Genomic DNA, 14,347 nt, shown 5'->3' on the forward strand with positions numbered 1-14,347 from the left:
TCCATAGAACTCAATAAAGTAGGAAATATATATATATATATATATATATATATATATATAGAATGTTCACTTTTTGAATTAAATAGGTTGAATCAGGAATTTCTCTTATCTTTCACCAACTTTCAATGCAAGAGTATTGCTTTTGATTGTCGAATTAGAAAGCTGCAATGGCAGTAAACCTTCCAATTCTAGTACACTTAGGGATGTTTCCAATTGTATTTCCTATGTAGATAAAAGCTGTAACATCGAGCAGACTAGTCAAACTCAAGGAGAGTTGAGTCCTTAGGTGCTCAAGTGAAGAATAATGTTCTATATAGCACTTGCTGATGAATCCATTGTTTCATTGTACATTAACTTCTTTAATGTGTTTTACATAGCATGAAGCTTTGGTAGGTACTAGTCACTATTATATTGATAAACAGAAATTGTCTAGTTTATGAGTAATCCAGACAGCACTGCTCTTATTTGGAGGCTTCCAGAACTCTTTAAGTGCATTTTGGGGTGTCAAAATAATGATAAATGTCACTGACATTTCCTTGAGGGTCATGGATGCTAAGTGGCCCATCAGTGAATTTGACAGCAAAGATGATTCCTGCCTTAAATACTAATAAAGTTCCATTTGAGAAGCCTTGAGAGAGAAAGAGAGAGAGAATTTCACTTATTATACATTCTTTTTATGAGGCTCTGTAAATTAAGAAAAAGGTTTTCATTATCAAGCTGTCTATGCAAATTGGATTCTGTCTTTAATAAACTAGTTTAATGCCACTAAAGAAAGTAAAATATTAATGTATAAAATTATAGAATTATTAAACTAGATTTTAAAAGCAACCTATTATTTCTATGAGTGGGTATATCTTTAATTTACTTCTGTTTTAATTTACTGCTACTTTAACTTCAGTATATTCTGTGTAATTAATACCACTCTAAATAAAATTATTGTATTATTACTACCAACGATGTACACTAGGGAATCCCAATTACAAGGCTTATACATTATAGATTATTTTTTCAAAGCTGTAATGCTAAAGAAGAAGACAAAATGATTTTTCATCTTAAGCACACAAAATGACAAGCTATGAATGTGTTTAAATCTTAGCACTGAAATAATTTGCTGGTTGATTGGATGTGGAGTGTGAGAGGAAAAAAATTCAGACCAAGTGGAAAGGGGAAATAATGAAGAACAACTAATTTTGGAAGCTGATAAATCAACATTTTTGGAAAAATTAATTGGATAGCTATGTGAAGGGCATTGTTAAGGAGACAGTTGAATTTAAGGGACTGCAGTTCAAAAGACATTAGGGTTGGCAATAAAAATTAGGAGTCATCAGCTCTCATTTTAAAAGTAGTGTACTAGATGAAATTACTCAGGCAATGCATGTAAACAGAGAAGAAATTAGAAGGTAGGAATCTCCATCTGGTATGTAAGGTTCATGAGAATAAACCATGTCAAGAATGTCCTCAGGGCACTGGTAAGTTTTAATCAGGGCAAACAGGAAAAAGAAAAAGAAAAAAAAGCAGAAAAATTACATGTCAGTTTTGTTGATAACTTACTGCACATTCAAGATAGCACAGTGGAAGAGTTTCTACGTTAAGGTGGGGTCCGTGATCACAGTAGAATTAGGGGATGAGAAACCGGGCAATAAAGCGTAAGAGTTGAGTCTTGTGCTCTTATTATGACTAAGATGTAAGCAGGTATACTGGGAATAGGAATGGTGGTCTCTGTATGGCAAGATTCTGACCTTTCTGTATAGTGGTGAGGAAGGAAGGAAGAGGCTTTGTCACTTGGGAATATTGGGTTTCTTTTTCAATGACAGCAATGGCAGCGACATAGGACTATGAAAAACTTTGGAGGCAAACTATATTTTCTCCACTGACAATGGGGTGTAGGCAGATGATGGGGTGATAGAACCAGGGTCATGGGAATCTCTGTATTGCCTTCTGTCAACTTTCGGTGATTCAGCCATGGTTTTTAGCCATGTATTCATACCAAAAGATTGATCTCTGAAAGTTCCAGATTAAATCAGGCTATCATAGGGTCATAATTATTTTTAAAATTTGCTCAACACTTTATATAATTTCCTTAGTAGAGCTCTGTTTTATAGAAAATTTTAAAATTTAATATGTTAAATTTCAGTGAACGGGTTGCCTGAAGAGCACAGAGTAAATCAATGACAGAGTCAAGCTCTTGCTATTTTGAGCCTTCTATAGGACACTTCATTGTTTTTTCTTGAAGCTCTCTCTATATATTGAATCGTGGAACAATTATCTAGTATTTTTCTTTTCTTTTTTACTTTATTTGATGTTTTAAATAGGGTATGAAATTAAAGCATAACTCTACCCACATGTAATACTTATTTTAAAATAATATTTGTTAGCATATCCTTAGGTGGTATTAAAAAATCAAAATTCGTAGGAAAATAAAATGTAGGCATATCAGGCTGTATGATTGATTCTGGGGCTGGAATGGTCATAAGCCTGTCTGTAGGATAATTCATGCTCAGATTATTTTCAAAAGCAAGAATAAATCTATATAAAATCTTTATGTAGGTGGACTTATATTCAATTTACTTTCTGTTTTAGGAAGCCAAATTTTAAAAAAGGAATGTGAAGCTCAGAGAGCAGTAATGATGCAATCAAAACAAAGATGAATTGAGTGAAATATGTAGAAATCAATATTATCAATGGTTACTATTACAATTAAGTGTAATCTAAGCTTTTAAACTCAGGTTATAGTTTAAATCTAATATTTATGTATTAGTAATGTACCATTAGTTGATCTATCCATCTTTCAAACACTCATAAACTACCGCAGGACAGCATAACATAACTAGGCAAGTGAAATCATACATTTTGATATTACATTCAGTGGTGTTTCATGGATGGGATTATTATTAGTAACAGGTACAAACATGTCACTAATAATAATTTTAAATGCTAACATGGCCTTTGTACTGTATCTGTACTTAAAATCCAGCATATTAAAATAATAATTACTGACAATTCGTATTTATCTTACATGACAAAAATTTCACTGTAAATGTTTTTTTTTTACAAATCCCACTTCAGAAATACACTTCTTATAATTCATTATGGTCTTCATCTTTTGTTCCATTATAAGACCACAGACTTGTATATTCAAAGCCCTTTTTGATGCAGAATATTATCTACAAACAAACACTAAATTTCCTCTGTGAGTAATAACACATGGTAGGGATCTTGAAAGCATTCAAAACATCATACTGAATTTTCATTCCAATGAACAGGATGTTCAAATCCTGAGTTTTGGGACAATGTAACTAATTTAGAGGAAAATGCATCCAAAATAGGGTAGTTTCAATTAATATCCTGTCACATTCATCACTAATTTGTGCTTTTTGAATAAATCTAGATCTACTTTGATAGCAAAGGTATTGTACTCATATTTGCTTTTAATAATACTGGGCAAAAAGCAAATACTTTCAATAAATACATTTGTACACCATGCAGTGTATTTCTCAACAGAACCACTTTGCTATAGTATTAGCCACGTTATATGACTGTATTCATATACCTACATACCTAAATATTTAAGATTTTACATATCAATGTTTAAAAAATATCTTTATTTGGCTTGATTCCTTTGCTCAAAATTAAAAAGTATTTTAATGAAAAACTATATTTTCTGATCACATGGGAGAAAAAACAGCTGGAGACTAGTACTAGTACTATAAACTGTGACTAGTACTATAAGCAAGCAATATCTTTTAACTCTTCTGTAGCATGTCCTTCTATGTTAATAACTGGTCCACATATATTAGAGAAATAATTCAAATCCTTTATAGTTGTGGAATGAGAGAAATGCATTTCTATAGCATAGAATATATGCAGAAAATAATATACATCAATTCAAAATCTGAAAAAAACCAAACTAGACAATTTTGACATTCAAAACAATTCATGAAAAAATGGACATAAGATTAATTTAGTCATAGTGGATATAATTATTTGATAAATATGGGAACACCTAGTCTTCTAAAAATAAAAAAAAATAGTAGCGAAACAAGAAATGAGAGAAAACGAATTATTAAAGGCATCATTGGTTGGAAAATAAAAATATTTTTATAATTAATGTCACATGCTCTTGATATAACATCCAATTAGTTCAACCATAACTGTTTTGTAATGGTGAAATTCTTATAAAATCAAATATTCATAAAAAGAAACACTGGGGTTCCCCTCGTGGCTCAGTGGTTAACAAATCTGACTAGGAACCATGAGGTTGCAGGTTTGATCCCTGGCCTTGCTCAGTGGGTTAAGGATCCGGCGTTGCCCTGAGCTGTGGTGTAGGTCACAGATGCAGCTTGATCCTGCGTTGCTGTGGCTCTGACATAGGATGGCAGCTACAGCTCCGATTAGACCTGTAGCCTGGGAACCTCCATTCGCCGCAGGTGCGGCCCTAGAAAAGACAAAAAAGAAAAAAGAGAGAGAGAAACATTGTACTATTTATTAGAAAAAAAAATTTCATGGAGGATTTGAATCAAATGTTGTTATAATACACTAAGATTCAATGTATGTTGTCTTCATTTGTGATATCTTTCTCTTTCTGATATTGCTAATCACATATCCCCTGAATAAACCTGATTAGTGAGGTTGCATGTTACCTATTTAAATCACCACAGTATCCATAATTCAAAGTAAATAATAGCTTTGGGCAACAATAAAATGTGAGTAATGGCCCTGTTCATTTGAACACTGTAAGCAAGAGGCAGAATCACTCACGGAAAATTGTGATTGGTGGAATGAATAAGTGGTAATTGCTTCATATTAAATAAACAAAAGACTATCATATATTAATACATTCACAGTTTATTACAATTTAGACAGATATTCTAATCAACACTGACAGCAATTGAATAGATTGGTTGCACCCAAAGGTGTTGTTTATTAATTTATCTTAACAAATAATGATGTTGTGTCAAGGTAAATTATGTTTCTTCATCTGTTTCAGGGTTTTGTATTGAAACAAATTGAACAGAATTCTTACCCATTTGTCCTTTTTAAAATGTAAAATCACTTTAGAACAACATTTTACTGGGTTTTTAAAAGAAATTTTGTTTTTGAATGACTTTTTAAAAATAGTAATAAAGGATGCTATTTGAGCTCTTAGTCAAACTGTCAAATTGTATTAAGAATTTTATATTTACTTTTATCTTCGTTACATGTAAACTGGGAATAATAGTCTGTCCATTCTGAATTTATTGTTTTTAAACATTTTAATTTAATAGAATTGGAGAATAATTGAAAGTTAAAAAAAATCATGTAATGATTATGATATAAAATATTTAATTTAAAATAAAGTACTTTTAAAGTACAATCAAGAAGTTCCTTTGTGGCCTAGTGGGTTGAGTATCCAGTGTTGTCACTTCTGTGGCTCAAATCACAGCTGTGGAATGAGTTTGATCCTTGGTCTAGGAACTGTCAGATGCCTTGGTTGTGGCAAATAATTAAAATATAAATACAATTTTAAAAAGTTGTATCTGTGTCCACTCTATTATATGTAAAGAATTACATACAACTAGGACCCTGCCAAGCAATCTGGTTTATTCCAAATATATTTGCTTTCCCTTGCCTTTGTTCTATATACTTTGTATTTAGAATAATTCCTTCTGCATTTTTTAATACGATCAACATTTATTTATGAATTTATGAACATATTTATTCAGGTGGTTGTGGTAAGTATGTTTAATATGAGATATACCTTCTTAACTAATTTTTAAGTGTGAAATACAGTATTATTAATTAGAGGCATGATGTTTTATAGAAGACCTTTGGAATTTATATAATTGAAACTTTACACCCATTGAATAGCAGCTCCTCTTTTCCTTCTCCCCCCATCCCAAGCAACCACTGTTTTACCATTTGCTTCTATGAGTCTAATTTTGTTTCTTCCTACAAGTGAAATCATTCGGTATTTGTCCTTTAGTGAATAGTTTATTTTACTTCATGTAATATATGACAGATTCATCCATGTTTTCACTTATGGCAGGATTTCTTTCTTAAGATTGAACACTCCATTTTATGCTGATACCATATCTTGACTACTTTGTTATTACGTAAAAATGGAAGTGAAGATATCCTTTCAAGATCTTGGTTTCAATTCTCTTATCTATATATTCATAAGTGAGATTGCTAGATCATATAGTAGTCCTACTTATAATTTTTTTCAGAAAGCACTATACTATTTTCCATAAAAGCTGCTCCAATTCGTATTCCAATCAGCTATGTATAAGGGTTCCAGTTTCTCTACATCTTGTCTTTTTTTTGTTTGTGGCAACTCGTAGTTTTGATTTGCATTTCCCTGATGATTAGTAATGTTGAGCAACTTTACATACGCCTGTTGTCCCTTTGAATTTCTTCTTTGGAGAAATGTCTATTCAAGTCCTCTGCCCATGTTTAATCAGGTTATTTATTGTTATTGTTATTTCCCACTGACTTGTAGGAGTTCCTTATATAGTTTGAATATTAACTCCTTGTCATATATATAGTTTTAAAGAATTTTCTTTCAATTTTTAGGTTTCCCTTTTATTCTGTTAATTATTCTATGCTTTGTGCAGAAGTTTTTTTAGCTTGATGTTGCCTCACTTCTATATTTTTACTTTTGTTGCTTTTGCTTTCAGTGTCATATCCAAGAAATCATTGACTAGACCAATGTAATAAAGATTTTTTTCTGTATGTTTTCTTCTAGGAGTTTTATAGTTTCAAGACTTCTATTTAAATCTTTAGTTCATTTTGGGCTGATTTTTTGGTATGGGGTAAAGTAAGTTTCTAATTCATTCTTTTGCTTGTGGAAATAGTTTTCCAGCACTATTTGTTGAAAACACAGTCTTTCCCCTGTTGTTTATTCTTGGCAATCTTGTCTAAAATCAATTTGCCATTTATGTGTAGGTTTACTTCTGGACTGTCCATTCTGCACCCTTGATCTATGTCATTATGCCAATTTTAATTACTGTGGCTCTGTAGTATACTTTGAAATCAGGAAGTGAGATCTGTCCACCGTTGTTTTCCTTTATCAGGAGTGCTTTAGCTGTTAAGGGTCTTTTATAATTCCACTTGAAAATTAGAATTGCCTTTCTTTTACTATAAAAAATGCATTGGAATTCTGATAAAGATCTGTAGGTTGCTGTAGGTAGCATGCATGGGCATTTTAATACCATTTAACAGTATTATGCTTCCAATCTGTATTTCCAAATTGTATTTACCTTTCAAGCTTCAGCTACAATTTTTCTTTCCTGATAAGAAGTTTTTTCCTGATATTTTTCTCTCTAAATTGCTCTAATATTTGTAACATTAAATTATAAAATTTGATTTGCTTGTGTATTTCTTCCACAAAGAGAAGAACAATAGAAAATATGTTTCCAAATGGAAACAAGATTCTCACATACACACACATATATATGCACATGCACATACATATATGTAATTGATGTTTATGTGTACATTTACATATGTGTAGATATTTTATGTATTCTCTACACATATATTACTGTATGTTTTGTTTCTGTGACAAATTTTATACTATTAAAGTAATGGTTATGAGTTTATATGGTAAAATCACACATATAAACTCATATATACTCATTATGTACTCATATATACACATTAATATACATTTTAAGTGTATAAATGTGCTGTTATTGAGAAAATGGCAAAGTGTAAATAGCATAATTAATAGCATTAATTCTCGAGAATAATTCCCTTTTTGGAGATTTGTAAAGTCTTTGAAAATGCTAATTCAGTCTTTTATTCAACACATTGGTGAACTTTTCAGATATAGTTATTTACAATTGAAAATTTTTAAAAGTAATATTAATGCATATATGCATATATACAAATAAGAGGGTTTTATCATGAAGCTTTATTCAATTATTCTAGTCATTCAATAAGGGATGTATCTGTATACACCAAGTGTTTTACTTCATACTCATCATGAAATTATAAGTACAGAAGGTGAAGTACCTGCTCTAACAGGTACTTAAAATCTTGAAAAAGACACCCAAAGAAAGTAAACAATTGAATCAAATTAATGTTTTAAAGAATCTGGTATCAAGAATAAAGATAAGAGTATGAAAGAAAATATCTATGAAGAGATTATTTATATCTCTTCATTGAAAAGGAGCTACATGTACAAAAATAGGAAAAAAAAATTAGTGTTCAATGTGTTTTTTTTCTGAGTAAAGGGATTGATGCACATCTTTTAGCCTAAATAATGCTTAACGAATATAAAAACTAAAAGATAAATAAATTTGAAAAGTATTTAGAAAACAATGAGGAGACTGACACAGGTATGGGAGCTGAAAGGGGGCAAATTATGAAAGTCTTGTAGATCATAGCAAAACTGGGATTCAATTCTAACGTCAATGGAAAAAAATCATTGAATGGAAATAATGTGATCTCATTTACACTTTGAAAGCTAAATTTTGTTGCTTATGGTGGTTAGATTGAATTGAGTCAAGAGTTGAAATGGAGATACCAGTTAGGTAATTGTGCTGTGTTCAAGACAGATTTATATTTATGTATCACAGATGCTTTTTGCAATTGCTGTATGATGCAATGTGACAAAATACCAAAGAAAGAGCAGATGTGATTCTTTTTCAGAAATTACAGATCAAAAGAGTTGGGAAATACTTATTTTCAGCACAAAGCTATTCCTTAATTAAAATATACAGTTCTCTATGACTTACTTTGTGACTAAATAGCCTCAAATTTGAATATAATACCTTGCAAAGAACACATCTGTTGCATGACAATGCACATTGGAAAACACATCTGCACAGTTAATTTAAATGTTGAAATTTGACTTCAAAATAAATATCTAAATTATTAAAACTAAAAGTTAATCATCATAATCTAGAAAAGAGTAAAACCTTTGGTTATAAGGCAAATGAAATATAAATAATTCACGTTTTATTAGTATGAATTTTCTGGCTTATTGACATGCACTGCTCTGCATTTTGCTTATATCTGCTCTGTCAGAATTACAGATAACTGTTGGTGCCCTGGGTACATTGAAGCGGCAGTTTCTTTTGAGTGTGGACACCAAACAAAAAAATTGAAGGCTATATTTTTGTTATAGTTGATTTACAATGTTCTGTCAATTTCTGCTATACAGCAAAGTGACCCAGTCATACACGTATGCACATTTCTTTTCTCACATTATCTTCCATCATGTTCTAATGAAAGGTATCTTGTTATAAAGATATTTCCAGTGATATTTCACTACAATGCCTAATCTTTCCAATTTTGGATGGAGTCACATTAGCAAATGTCACAGTCATCTTTAATTGCCTTGTGGATTGGAACACTTATTTTCAATTGACTAAATTCTTTTGTTAAACCAAAGATAAATATAATCAGAAATTTACTCTAAAATACAGATAGTTGTATGATCTTCCTTTAAAGAAGATATATATCATTTTCTTATCTTCCAATCATCTGAACCTTATAAAGAACGTACAGTCTTAAGATTTCATAGTATATAGTGCTCACTTTTTAGTATAAAAGATGAAACGTCTAGGAGTTCCCGTCGTGGCGCAGTGGTTAACGAATCCGACTAGAAACCATGAGGTTGGGGGTTCGGTCCCTGCCCTTGCTCAGTGGCTTAACTATCTGGCGTTGCCGTGAGCTGTGGTGTAGGTTGCAGACGCGGCTCGGATCCCGCGTTGCTGTGGCTCTGGCGTAGGCTGGAGGCTACAGCTCTGATTCGACCCCTAGCCTGGGAACCTCTATATGCCGCGGGAGCGGCCCTAGAAATGGCAAAAAGACAAAAAAAAAAAAAAAAAAAAGATGAAAAGTCTAGATATTTTCTCAATTGGCTATGCTGGCCTTTCGCGTAGAGCCATGGAACCAAGGTATACCTAATCAAATACAAAAAATAAAAATAAAAAAATAAAAGAAAGTATGAAAACAAAACAAACTCAGATGTTTTAATCTGGCATTAATAGTGAAACCCCCAAATAGGAACAATGAATTTGAGCACTTTCTATGATTGGCAGAGAGTGGCATTCACTGATGGCCAGGTTTTAGGAAAACATGTAAGGCTTTCAGATTGCAGAAGGTAGAGGACTCTGTTAGGAAACATGAATAGCAATTCTGTTATGTCTTTATTACTGACGTTCTTATTTTATAAGTGATGATAAAGAGGCATAGCGTTTTTATACTTTTGCCAAACTAATAAGCAGTGTGTATGAAACAGGGTTCACAGTTTTCCTCTTAATCATTACACTGCACTGCCTTCTTCCCCATATAAAAGTAAATTGTTTTCCAAAGCTATTAAAATACTTTTCAAAGATGCTGACACATTACTCACTATTGAATTCCTCAAGGATTTGGTGGACACATGAAGGGTCCTGTAAGGGGATTTTGATGCAAGATATATTGATTTACAAATTATAAACCCACTCTAACTTCTTTATTTCCACCCGTACATTTCTAGTTGGAGATTATTTTTGTCCCTAGTGGTTTCTTGTCAGTCATCAGAATAAGGTATTAATTGTTTGCTTGGTTGATTGTCTGGGACTGAATCTCAATAGTGACTAATAAACCCTTCAATATAATGGTACTCTTGAAATTTACTTCAGTTGAAAATGGCTCATTGATTTTAGTAGGCATAGCAGGACCCCATGAGGGGCAAAGTGACCAGAGCAAACTGAGCATGGTAAACAGCAGGCCCAGGGTGCTAATCAGAAATATCTCACATGCAAGAGTCTTGAGTAGTAGCTAGGACCACATGATTAGCAACCTGCTCATATTCCACATATGAATAATTTTAAAAATAAAATAAAATTAGCTTAGAAGAATGGAGCCTGGACTTGAAATACTAGAATATGGTTACTGAATTATTTCCTAAGGCAATTGAGTTCATAGACTCAGAAAGACCTAAAATAATAAGAAAAATACATCCTCAGAATCTTCTTTCTGGGCTTCTCCAAAGAGAAAGAATAACGACATAACCAGAAAATGAAGCACTTAGATGTTTTGAGTGTTTGTAAACAGTAGTTCTAATTTTTCATTACTCTGGCAACTAAAACATGCTCTTCTTTTCTTAATTACAGTGGAGGCTAAAGCACAAAGCAATAAATGAAGTCTTGAAAAGAATTCATCTCATGGTAAGTGTACTTTGACTCTAAAAATAATCCATTATTCTTTCACCATTTACTGGATCTGTAGTTAAGGTATTAATATGCTCTATAATTTAAAAATTCCAATATTATCATTTGACCAAGGAAATAAAATTTATTATGAGAAAATTCAAATGGAAACTCCAACAAATATGTCTCTATTTCCCAAGATAGTAGTTAAGACCATAGCCTCTACATAGGTAATCAGACTACATAGGTTAAAAAAAATCACAGTTCTAACACTTAAATGCTTTGTGACCTTACACAAATATCTTGATAACATTGGCCTTTAAATTATATGCATATACTTGAATATTACATATTTTATAGAATTACTAATATATTTTACAGAGCACATATAAAATAGTATTTGGTATATATTAGCATTTGATCAATCGATCAAAACCAGTATTGCACCTTTGGAAAGTTTGGGAGAGTTTATTCAACCATCTAATATTTTTTAAATTTTTATTGGAATATAGTTGACTTTTAGCATTGTGTTAGTTTTAGGTGTACAGCAAAGTGATTTAGTTACATATTCCTCTTTTTACATTATCTTCCACTGTAGATTATTATAAGATATTGAGTATAGTTCCCTGTGCTATCCAATAGGCCCAGGAATGGGATTGTAGAATCATATGGTAACTTTATTTTTAGCTTTGTAAGCAAACTCCATACCATTCTCCATTGTGGCTGCATCAATTTATATTCCCACCTACAGTGTGGGAAGGTTTCTTTTTCTCCACACCCTCTCCATTTATTCTTTTTAGACTTTCACATGATGGCCATTCTGACTAGTGTGAGGTGATAACTTCATTGTAGTTTTGATTTGTATTTCTCTAATAATTAGTAATATTGAGCATCCTTTCCTGTAATAAATTGTTAAAAATATTTATTTTTAAATTTTTTTTATTTTATGCTGAAGTATGGTTGATTTACAATGTTGTTTTACTTTCAGGTGTACAGCAAAGCAGTTCAGTTATGCATATGCATATATTCATTCTTTTTCAGATTCTTTTCCCGTATAGGTTATTACCAAACATTAAGTAGAGTTCTCTGTGCTATACAGTAGGTCCTTTTTGCCATCTATATATATATATATATATATTAGCATGTATGCATTAATCCCAAGTGCCTAATTCATTCCTTTGGTAACCATAAATTTGTTTTCAAATCTGAGTATTTTTCTGTTTTTTAAATAAGTTCATTAGTATCTCTTTTTTTAGATTCCACATATAAGTGATATTATATGATATTTCTTTGTCTGACATACTTCACTTAGTGTGATAATCTCTAGCTCCATCAATAGTGGCCCAAATGGCATTATTTCATGGTTGAATAATAGTCCATTGTATATATGTACCACATCTTCTTTGTCCATTCCTCTGTAGATGGATATTTAGGTTGCTTCCATGTCTTGGTTATTGTAAATAGTGCTGCTACAAACGTTAGAGTGCATGTATCTTCTTGAATGATGGTTTTCCCCAGATATATGTTCAGGAGTGGGATTGCTGGATCATATGATTTTTAGTTTTGTAAGGCACCTCCATACTTTTCTCCATAGTTGTTGTATCAATTTACATTCCCAACAAGAGTGTAAGAGGATTTTCTTTTCTCCACACCCCCTCCAGCATTTCTTATTTATAGACATTTTTGGTGATGGCTATTCTGACAGGTGTGAGGTAATACCTTATTGTAACTTTGATTTGCATTTCTATAATAATTACAGATGTTGAGCATCATTTCATATGCCTTTTGTCCCTCTGTATTTCTTCTTTGGAGATCTGCCAATTTTGGGGGTTCTTTTTTGATATTGAGCTGTATGAGCTGCTTGTATATTTTGGAGATTAATCCCTTGACAGTCACATCATTTGCAAATATTTTCTCCCATTCTGTAGATTATCTTTTTGTTTATGGTTTATGTTACTGTGTAAAAGCTTTTAAGTTTAATTTTATTCCCCCCCCAAAAAATATTGCTGTGATTTATGTCAATGAGCATTCCATCTATGTTTATCTCTAGGAGTTTTATAGTACCCAGTATTATACTTAGGTCTTTAATCCATCTTGAGTTTATTTTTGTTTATGATGTTAGAGAATGTTCTAATTTCATTATTTTATATGTAGCTCTCCAGTTTTCCCAGAACCACTTATTGAAGAGATTCTTTTCTCCACTGCATATTCTCACCTCTATTGTCATAGATTAATGGACCATAGGTTTATAGGTTTATTTCTGGGCTTTCTATTCTTTTCCATTGAGCCATGTGTCCGTTTTTGTGCCAGTGTCATACAGTATTGATTCTTACAGCTTAACTAATTATTTATTTCACATTCCCATATAGTTATAAATTATTTCTGGAAGATGAAACAGATAGGTCTTAGAAAATGAGTTCATTATTACAGTTTTAATCAAATAGTGCCTTCACTTATCACTGCTATTTTAGATATGTTCCTTCAAATGAATAAATAAGTAAAAGCCTTGGTACCTGATATACTGTTTCTGATTTTTCTTATTTAAAAAAATGTTCTATCTATCCCAGAAATCATAAAAACTGGAATCAGTTACCCACTCCCTCTGGCAAGAATAGCAGTTTTCTACATACAGTGTCTTACCATAGTATTAAATTATCTTTTGGAATTATGAACAACCATTTAGTCTTGATGGAGCTTGACCGTCTTATTATCAAGGAAGGACTTTGACCATTTCACATTCTCAAAAGTCATACCTCTCATGAAACTGACATTCTTATCATAGCAATAATTGAAAAGGAGAGGACAGTAGTTATTTTAGATACTATGATAATCCATTGTCACATAAACAACTGTACTGTCTATCCAGTATAACCTCATTGGTCTAGTGTTGCTTAAGTATCTATTGCAAGGTAGGTTTGGATTAATTTACGGCAAAGCCCATTAGAAGAAGATAATATTTCTTAGAATAAAATTCACAAATAAATTACCCTAAGAAGACACAAGTAAATTACCCTTAGAATAAAATACCCTAAGAATTGGGGGGGGGAAGCTATATTATATTAACAATTATTTTCTTTTTGAAATATTGTTCTTTTCTTGTGCCTGAACAATGACATATATTAAAATGCCTAACCATGGGATATGAGATGATTGTCCAACATGAATTGCACAAGGTGACTTAGAAGTTAATGCATTTTATTACTAATAAATTTAGACATTCC

The 14,347-nt window shown here is 31.8% G+C and overlaps 1 long non-coding RNA gene across 1 annotated transcript in view; it reads left to right on the forward strand.

The window, feature by feature from the left end:
- The window catches only part of LOC110260473, an 81,187-nt gene that overhangs the window by 14,431 nt on the left and 52,409 nt on the right, over window positions 1–14,347 (forward strand). Inside the window, exon 2 of the long non-coding RNA XR_002343782.1 lies at window positions 11,091–11,144. This is a non-coding gene — a long non-coding RNA (uncharacterized LOC110260473). The remainder of the gene's footprint in view (window positions 1–11,090; window positions 11,145–14,347) is intronic.

The sequence above is a fragment of the Sus scrofa genome, chromosome 4 (assembly GCF_000003025.6).
Source record: "Sus scrofa isolate TJ Tabasco breed Duroc chromosome 4, Sscrofa11.1, whole genome shotgun sequence".
Lineage (NCBI taxonomy): Eukaryota > Metazoa > Chordata > Mammalia > Artiodactyla > Suidae > Sus > Sus scrofa.